The 9,768-nt window shown below is 43.0% G+C and overlaps 1 long non-coding RNA gene across 1 annotated transcript; it reads left to right on the forward strand.

Annotated features, from left to right (window-relative positions):
• The first annotated feature begins 130 nt into the window (after positions 1 to 130).
• On the forward strand, positions 131 to 7,882 carry LOC138742691 (uncharacterized). The gene is made up of 3 exons (XR_011344362.1): positions 131 to 168; positions 2,867 to 3,096; positions 7,158 to 7,882. It is a non-coding gene; the product is annotated as an uncharacterized lncRNA (long non-coding RNA).
• The last annotated feature ends 1,886 nt before the right edge of the window (positions 7,883 to 9,768 follow it).

Raw genomic sequence — 9,768 nt, forward strand, 5'->3', positions numbered from 1 at the left:
TTTCGAGTCACCTCTTCCTTCCCTGCACTTCCCTAGCTTGGACCTGGGCCAGCAGTCTTGTGTGTAATAAAGCCTATTGTTCCCCTCAGTCTTTGTCTCTGTGATTATTGGGGCAACTGGTAGTGCCCAACACAAGGCAAAGAAGATAAAATCCTCATGGGCAGCACGGTTAGTGTAGTGATTAGCGCAATAGTGTTACAGCGTCGGCGACCCTGCTTCGAATCCACCACTGTCTGTAAGGAGTCTTGTACATTTTGTGTCTGCGTGGGTTTCCTCCGGAGGCTCTGGTTTCCTCCCACCCTCCAAAACATATGGAGATTGTATTTGGGCAGCATGGACTCGTGTGCCAGAAGGACCTGTTACTGTGCTGTATATCTAACATTTTTTTAAAAAGGGATGAGTGTTGATGGGTATAAAGACGTGGTGGGCAGAAAGGCCTGACTCAGTGCTGCGCAGAACCCTGAGCATGAATTTTATGTAGTTATCAAAATCTACAGGTAAATCCTGAATAATATGATGAGATTATGCTTTACTTTTTCTCTTGAAGGATTTCCATTACATATTTGATGTTAACCAAATATAACCATATAACAATTACAGTACAGAAGCAGGCCATATCAGCCCTTCTAGTCCGCACTGATTTAAGCGAACTCCACTAGTCCTACCTACCTGCTCCCCGTCCATAACTCTCCAACCCCCTCACATCCATGCACTCATCCAACCTTCTCTTAAATGACAAAAATTGACCCTGCTGCAACCACCTCTTCCGGAAGGTCATTCCACTCAGCCACCACTCTCTGAGTGAAGAAGCTTCCTCTTATGTTACCTCTAAAGTTTTTCCCCCTAACCCTTAACTTATGACCCCTCGTTCCAATCTCTCCTACCCTCAAGGGGAAGAGCCTATTCACATCTACTTATATATTCCCCTCATAATTTTATATACCTCTACCAGAGTCCCTCTCAACCTGCTACGCTCCAATGAATAAAGACCCAGTCTACTCAATCTTTCTCCGTATTCCAAATACTGCAATCCAGATTAATTTCAAATTCTGCAGATGAGTGGCAACACTTGGGAAATGGCCAGGTCATGTTGATGATTTCTAAGGAAATGGACAGAGGGATGTTAGAAAATTAAAAAAAAATGTTAATGATAAAGCACAGCCCATGAAAATCCGTGCTGCCCAATGACACCCGATTAACTGCCCAACCGCGTCTGTTTTATTTTGGATGGTGGGAGGAAACCTGATTACCCAGAGGAAACCCGGGTCGCTAGTGCAGTAATAGTGTTACATAACAGCTCTGCTAAATGTGCAATTAAAACAAAGGCAGAGAAGCAGGTGAAGATTTTAAGGAAGAATGGGATGTGATAATGAGCCAGATATTGTTGGCAAAGTCCACAAACATGGTCAAAGATGAAGATTCCTTTTATTGATTCATAATAATACAGAATATCTAATATCACACTAAAGTTCTTTTGCCTGCTGTAAGGCAAAGAGCCACCATTAGTAGTTCCCAGTGTCCCATACAAGAGAAAGAGAAGCAAAAGAGAGTCCCTTCAGAGCGACTGAGTGTCTGTAAATTCACCTCCAACTCTCCCGCAGCCTCTGCAGCCGCACAGTCTCCATTAGCAACCCAAGCTCCAGATCCAAACGATCAGGAAGCCTTCAGCATCCGAGGCCCTTCAGGAGCCCTTCTTACCTTCAGTATCTTCTCAAATCGCAGTTCTATTTCCTGGTTCCCATTGATCCAATCTCCTGCACTTCGCAGCCTGTGCAGATCCTTTGACCATAAATTGCCAACAACCCGCAGCCTGTGTGCGTCCAGCCGCTTGAACTCCCTCGCTGGTCTGCTGATTAGGTCCTTCAGCCTCTTGTCATCTGCCTTGGTCACAGTACTGTAGGGTCATCTCCTATCCTTCTCCTTCTTAACGGTGAGTGTTCTCCCTGTTTCTGGCGCCCTGCGCCATCTGCAATTTCCCCCAGAGTCTGTAACCTCCTGTGGCTGCTTCCCAGCATGGATGCCTCCATCTTGGGCACAGATTCCAGAGTAGATGCATTTTAATTAAAAACATCATCAGCTCCTTTAAAAGGCCATTTATAGCCTGTACAGAGCCATCCACTTTACAACCAAGCGGTTGGACCTTATGCATAAGTTCCTGTGGCATTATTGCCTGTGTGGAGATTGAATTGTAACCATATAACAATTACAGTAAGGAAACAGGCCATCTCGGCCCCTCTAGTCCGCACCGATTTAAGTGAAACTCCACTAGTCCCACCTACCCGCTCCCTATCCATAACCCTCCAATCTCCTCACATCCATGCACTCATCCAACCTTCTCTTAAATGACAAATACAGGTTACATTATATTTTATATTATATATATATGAATGTGTTTAAAAGAGATAGATTGTGGGGGTTTAGTGTAGGTCATCTCACAAACAGACACCAACACTTCACAAAAGGACATCTCATTTGAAATGTAAGAGCTATGATTAAGCAGAGACATCATGTCCACAGTGACTTTACCGAAACTTGGAAGAATGTCTATGTAGATTTCACAAGTAGGTGTTAATTGGACTGATGCTGTGTTGAGGAGCAGCGCTACGTCTCCGCTCCCCACTCTCCCGGGACTGCATCAGCGCTAGAACTGCGATATCAACAGCACCGTCATTTTTATTTCACTCACCCTCAGACTTATCCTGTTTTTTGATGCGAAGGCTCCAGCCTGCTGGTCCAACAGGACCTCAGTTGGTACAGTGAGGTGGTCCAGCCCTCGAACTAGTCCCTGATAGCCAGCAAAACTGGGCCTTTACATGCTGTAAGAGTTATAATTGATTTGCAACAACTTTTAAATTCTGATCACAAGGTTGTGGAGACATGAGAGATTATAGGTGCTGGATTCTGGAGCAAAAACAGTCTGCTGGAGGAACTCAGCAGGTCAAGCGGATTCAGTGGGAGAAAAAGATTGGGCAACAGGTCAGGCCGGACGGAACCTTTCATCAAGCTTAAATTTACACCATGCTGACCTTTAAATGGCTCTAAATCCCAGCACTCACTCCTCAACAGCACAAGGCCTTACAGCGGACAAAAGTTGAGGTATATTTTGTACATTACATTTTTATGTATTATTAGTTGAGCATAAAAAGGAACCTTGAACTTGAATGTGTAACAAGATGAAAAGGCGATTCAGGTCATGAAGAACAATTAAGGATGGGACAGTGATATCTCAGTCCAATAAATTAAAAAAATCTTAGGGATGTGGGAATACAGAGACATAATTCCCTGAAGCTGGCGTCATAGGTGGAGAGCTTTTGGCATATTGGCCTTCATACATCAAAGTACTGAGTACAGGAGCTGGGATGTTAAGGTTGGCCTAGTAGTTAGCACAACGCCTTTACAGTGCTAGGGATTGGGACCAGACTCGGGTTCGAATCCTGCACTGTGTCTGTAAGGAATTTGTACTTTCTCCCCGTGTCTACGTGAGTACTTTTAAATATTTATAATTTTTCCACTCAAACTCCAATGATTGTCAATATCATCAATATTCTTCTTCTTCTTCTTTGGCTTGGCTTCGCGGACGAAGATTTATGGAGGGGGTAAATGTCCACGTCAGCTGCAGGCTCGTTTGTGGCTGACAAGTCCGATGCGGGACAGGCAGACACGGTTGCAGCGGTTGCAGGGGAAAATTGGTGGGTTGGGGTTGGGTGTTGGGTTTTTCCTCCTTTGTCTTTTGTCAGTGAGGTGGGCTCTGCGGTCTTCTTCAAAGGAGGTTGCTGCCCGCTGAACTGTGAGGCGCCAAGATGCACGGTTTGAGGCGATATCAGCCCACTGGCGGTGGTCAATGGGGAAGGCACCAAGAGATTTCTTTAGGCAGTCCTTGTACCTCTTCTTTGGTGCACCTCTGACACGATGGCCAGTGAAGAGCTCGCCATAGAACACGATCTTGGGAAGGCGATGGTCCTCCATTCTGGAGACGTGACCTACCTAGCGCAGTTGGATCTACAACAGTGTGGATTTGATGCTGTCGGCCTCTGCCTTCTCGAGTACTTCGATGTTAGGGATGAAGTCGCTCCAATGAATGTTGAGGATGGAGCGGAGACAACGCTGGTGGAAGCGTTCTAGGAGTCGAAGGTGATGCCGGTAGAGGACCCATGTTTCGGAGCCGAACAGGAGTGTGGGTATGACAACGGCTCTGTATACGCTTATCATTGTGAGGTTTTTCAGTTGGTTTTTTTTCCAGACTCTTTTGAGTAGTCTTCCAAAGGCGTTATTTGCCTTGGCGAGTCTGTTGTCTATCTCGTCGATCCTTGCATCCGATGAAATGGTGCAGCCAAGATAGGTAAATTGGTTGACCGTTTTGAGTTTTGTGTACCCGATGGAGATGTGGAGGGGGGGCTGGTAGTCATGGTGGGGAGCTGGCTGATGGAGGACCTCAGTTTTCTTCAGGCTGACTTCCAGGCCAAACATTTTGGCAGTTTCCGCAAAACAGGACGTCAAGCACTGAAGAGCTGGCTCTGAATGGGCAACTAAAGCGGCATCGTCTGCAAAGAGTAGTTCACAGACAAGTTGCTCGTGTCTGGCATCCATACAATCTTTTTCATAGAGTTTGAGTTCTTTTTATCTCCTTCCGTCCCCCTCAGCATTGAACACTTAACGCCAGACTAATTACACTTACACACATTATCCAAAGCACTCACAACAAAGGTATGAAACTTATATTTGGGGGATTATGGGTTTGTTGCGTCGCGAGGGTCAGTCCATAAGATGTCTTCTTTTTTTCTGTGGCTTTTCCTGGTTAGAATCTATGTACCTGTTGAAATTCTTCTTAAATGTTAACATTGAACCAGCATTCACTACTTCAGCTGGCAGCTCGTTCCACACTCCCACCACTCTCTGCTTAAAGAAGTTCCCTCTCATGTTCCTCTTAAACTTTTCCCCTTTCACCCTTAACCCATGTCCTCTGGTTTGTATCTCACCTACCCTCAGTGGAAAAAGCCTATCTAGATTTACTCTGTCTACCCCCTCATAATTTTATATACCTCTATCAAATCTCCCCTCATTCTTTCATGCTCCAGGGAATAAAGTCCTAACCTGTTAAACTTTTCCCTGTAACTCAGTTCCTGAAGTCCAGGCAACATCCTCGTAAATCTTCTCTGCACTCTTTCTATCTTATTGATATCTTTCCTGTAGTTAGGTGACTAAAACTGCACACAATACTCCAAATTTGGCCTCACCAATATCTTAAATAACTTTACATTTTAAAAATTTTATTTTTTTAAATTTAAATTTAGACATTCAGCACAGTAACAGGTCCATGCCACCCAATTTACACCCCATTAACCTACACCCCTGGTACGTTTTTTTGAACGGTGGGAGGAAACCAGAACCCCTGGAGAAAACCCACTTAGAGCACTCCTCAATTGGCAGGGAAGCGGATAGGATAATAAGATAGAGAGTGCAGAGAAGATTTACTAGGATGTTGCCCGGACTTCAGGAACTGAGTTACAGGGAAAGGTTAATTCCCTGGAGCATGGAAGAATGAGGGGAAATTTGATAGAGGTATATAAAATTATGAGGGGGATAGACAAAGTAAATGTAGATAGGCTTTTTCCACTGAGGGTAGGTGAGATACAAACCAGAGGACATGGGTTAAGGGTGAAAGGGGAAAAGTTTAAGAGGAACATGAGAGGGAACTTCTTCAAACAGAGAGTGGTGGGAGTGTGGAACGAACTGTCAGCTGAAGTAGTGAATGCTGGTTCAATGTTAACATTTAAGAAGAATTTCAACAGGTACACAGATGGGAAGGGTATGAAGGGTTAGATTGGGGTCAGTGGGATTAGGCATAAAAAATAGTTCAGCACAGACTAGAAGGGCTAAAGGGCCTTTTTTTTGTGCTGTAATGTTCTATGGATCAATGTTGGTCCCATCCTCACACCAGAAGCTCTCCACTACACCTATTTTACCTTAAGCACATGCATCAGGCAACTTCCTGTGATGAGAGATGACTATCAAGGTTTCTTAGCTACCTTTAAGATAATTAAAATGAAATACATACCTAATGGCTCCATTGTCATCGAATAAGGACTTTGGAATGCTGTATCACTTTCAGGAATCTATTGGTAACCAATGAATATTCTGCATATATTCTATTCTTACCAGCAGGTCAAAGCTCCAGGCTTGTGCTAAGCTTCTTCCCTGCGATCACCTGTCCAGCCAGCTGACTCCGAAATATCAGTCATGGTATCAGTCCATGATCCACCCCTGATTCAGTTCCTTCCCAAAGCACGTATATGCTATTTATACCCTTCACAGCCCTCATAGCATTCTAGTCAGTTGCATATTTCCTGCAATCCATGCATTCTTTTGTAAGCTGTAACCATTCGGATGTGCTTGACGTCCAATCACTGCCTAAGAAATACTTCTTGGGAAAGAAAACAAATCCATCTTGCGATGTTCACATGAGAAATCACCAGCACTTGCTCTAAAATACAGAGTGAACCAAAGTAACAAGTGAAAGTTACCTGTCAGCATTATATCTACATCTCTCACTGCCAGGGAAAGGCAGCCAACATACCAAAGGACCCATCACATCCTGGACACACACTCTTCATCCTCCTCCCATCGGGAGGGGAAGGCTCAAGGAGTGTGATATTGTGTATCAACAGGCTTAAAGACAATTTCTTCCCTGCAGCCATCAGGCTCTTGAATGAACCCCTCAATAGTGCTGCCTTGCTTGGTGCCAGTTGATCTTTCTTTTCGTTGCAATCTTTACTCAGTAAATTGAGCTACTTACATGGCTGAATGAATATTAGAGATAACATGCTTGCTCTCAGAAAAACCCTTCTCACTGTTCTAAATATTTAAATTTAGACATACAGCAGGTCCTTTCAGCTCACGGACCCATGCTGCTCAATTACACACAATTGTTTGAATGATGGGAGGTTCCAGAAGAAACCCAAGCAGACACAAGGAGAACTTACAAATTTGTTACAGACAGCCCTGGTTTCGAACCCCAGTCGCTGGCGTTCTAACAGCATTGCATTAACCACTAAACTAACCATGTTTCCCCTATGCATATTTTGTGGCAAATAAATTTAAACTTAAATATTATAACCTAAAAACACAAGGAAAACCTAATCACCTGATTTTGTTCACAGAATCTCGGACATTTGGATTGGGGAAGATAATTTGTTCATCTTACAGGATTTGGCAAACCCAGCATTTATTTCCCATCCCTCAGACCTTGGCACGAAAGAAAAAAGCTGTATTCTTGAGCTGCTTCAATTCTTCCAGTGAGGAGACTGAGCACTGTTGGGCAGTGACGCTGGGGGAGCAGAGTGGCAGGGAAACCTGTAGGTAGTTATGTCCTGTCGTGCCTTCCACTCCATCCTTCCCGCCAGCAGAGGTTGCAGATTTTGGAGCTGTCGGAATAGCTGTAGATGGCATGTGATGGACCAAACAAATGTCTAGGGAGGTTGTTGGGCTGCTGTTAAATGGATCTGTACAGATCTTGGTCTAAGTACTGATTCAAGTGTCTTTTAATTTTGACAAGAGAACCAACTTCTATCACCCTTTCAGACACTGTGTAATGTTGTAATGTTTATTGTCATTTGCATTGTAAAATGTATCTATGCACCAAAATTGTTACATGTTCCATGCCTAACAAACAATATTTTAAAAACGCAATGAAAAGACTGAAGACTGTGTACCGAGATGTCTGAACCCTCCAGGTGAAAAATTGCTTCCTCGAAATGTTTTCCCTCCTCATTACATATTATATATTATATAGAGATGGTTTCAAAAGTTCTGCAAAAGAAAGTAAACAGTATGCTAAATGAAAAGTAATATCAATACCAACAGCCGTAATTGACAAGTAACCCAAGTGTGCCATTTATATAAATTCACCAAATTTACTTGCAAGAGATAACCAGCAACACTCACCAGGATATGCCGTATACATACGTGTTTCATAGTGGATACCGTGTAAAAGTTGACCCCACCCAGCCACCCACCTATCCGAGCTCCCGAAGTCACGGCCATTCACCCATCTAAACTCCTGATGCCCTGACTTCAGATTTTTGCCTAGGGCCAAGCCATCTACCCGCCTGCCCATCCGAGCTCCTGGCACCCCGAACGTGGACTTACCACCCGGTCCTGGCCACCAGCCCTCCTGCCCATCTGAGCTCCTGACACCGAGAACAACGTAGTAAAAAGTAGCATGCGTGTAATGGTCAACCTTGTAAATTCTACCCTAAAAATAGGTCTGTAAAATTTGACTATTACACATGTAGATGAACCTAAGAATAAATCAGCCCAAGCTGGCATTCAAAAGATTACAGCATTTATATGCTTGGATGAAAGATCTTTTCAATTAATTTGCCACATTTAATTTGGATATTTTTCCAGCATTTTAGAAACTACTGTAACTTTGCCATTGCTATCTAAATTAAGTTACCTACAAGATCATCGATATTTTGCAATACCTGCTGTATTATGTTGTGGTTGACTTGCCTGGATAGCATTTAAAAGGTTTTTCCGAGTATTTATTGGTACATATATCAATAAACAATTCAATCTGTAAAGTAAAAGGGGATTCCAAAAACACGAGTTCTGTCCTGACATCCAGTCCTGTCTGCGTGTACTTTGCATGTTCTTCCCTGTGACCATGTAGGTTTCCTCTGGGTGCTTCGGTTTCGTTTATCACCCCAAAGGTGTGCATGTCGGTGGGTTAATTACCATCTGTAAATTGCCCCCCTAGTGTAGGCAAGTGGTAGAACTATAGAAAAAAATTGGATGAGTAGAAGTGGTTGCTTAATGGCCAGTGTCAACTCAGGGACCATGGGTGGGGTTGGTGACGGGGCTGCTTCTATGGTCTCTGACTCTATGAGTATAAAGTTTATTAAAAACCTAATAGAATTCAGTTCTCTCTAATGGAATATTTCCCAGTACACCAGTATTAACATGTATTGAAAATGAAATCTTTCACTGCACAGTTCTTCAATTCTTGAAATAAAATCAGTTTACTTTGCACCGTTTCTGAAGGGGAGAGGATGGAAATAACATGGCTGTATTTAAAGGGAAGTTAGGTTTATTGCCATGAAAAACAGAGAAATGCTAGAGGAACCCAGTTGGTTTCACAGCCTCCATAGGAGGTAAAGATACTCAATATTACTGACATTTTGGGTTTGGTTGTACCTTAAAGAAGGGCTTAGCCCAAAACATCAGTATCCTTACCTCCTATGGATGCTGAGCTCCTCCAGCATTTCTGTGTATTTTCACTACAATCACAGCTCCTGACGACTTTTGAGTTTTGTGGCCGTGCTTTTATTTGATTTCATATTTGTAGCATCTGCAGAATTTTGTATCTTATACTCGTGAAGAAAAGACAAGTGAGGTGTATCGATACGGTTGGTTGAAATGTGAGGCAGCTCATGTGGGTCATAAACATAGATTGAATTAAATGCTTGTATGCCAGAAATGTGCCATAATGCTTTGCAAATGATGAAACACTAATTAAGTTTCCCTCAGTAATGTTGGGAAAGATAAGCATCTTGAAAATATACACTATAAAACTAATTTCATTTGAAACAGTATCTGTTCTTCTTTTAGACGCACTTGCTTTCCAATTATTTTCTGTGGCCTGTAAAAATACATTTTTTCCCCCAACTGTCAGAAATTTTAAAAAATATTGTGTTTTCAAAAGCATTAAACAGAAGCAAACATGAAAGCACAATTTCCCTTTAAAGGCACAAAGAACTGAAATGAGGT

The sequence above is a fragment of the Narcine bancroftii genome, chromosome 9 (genome assembly GCF_036971445.1).
Source record: "Narcine bancroftii isolate sNarBan1 chromosome 9, sNarBan1.hap1, whole genome shotgun sequence".
Taxonomy (NCBI): domain Eukaryota; kingdom Metazoa; phylum Chordata; class Chondrichthyes; order Torpediniformes; family Narcinidae; genus Narcine; species Narcine bancroftii.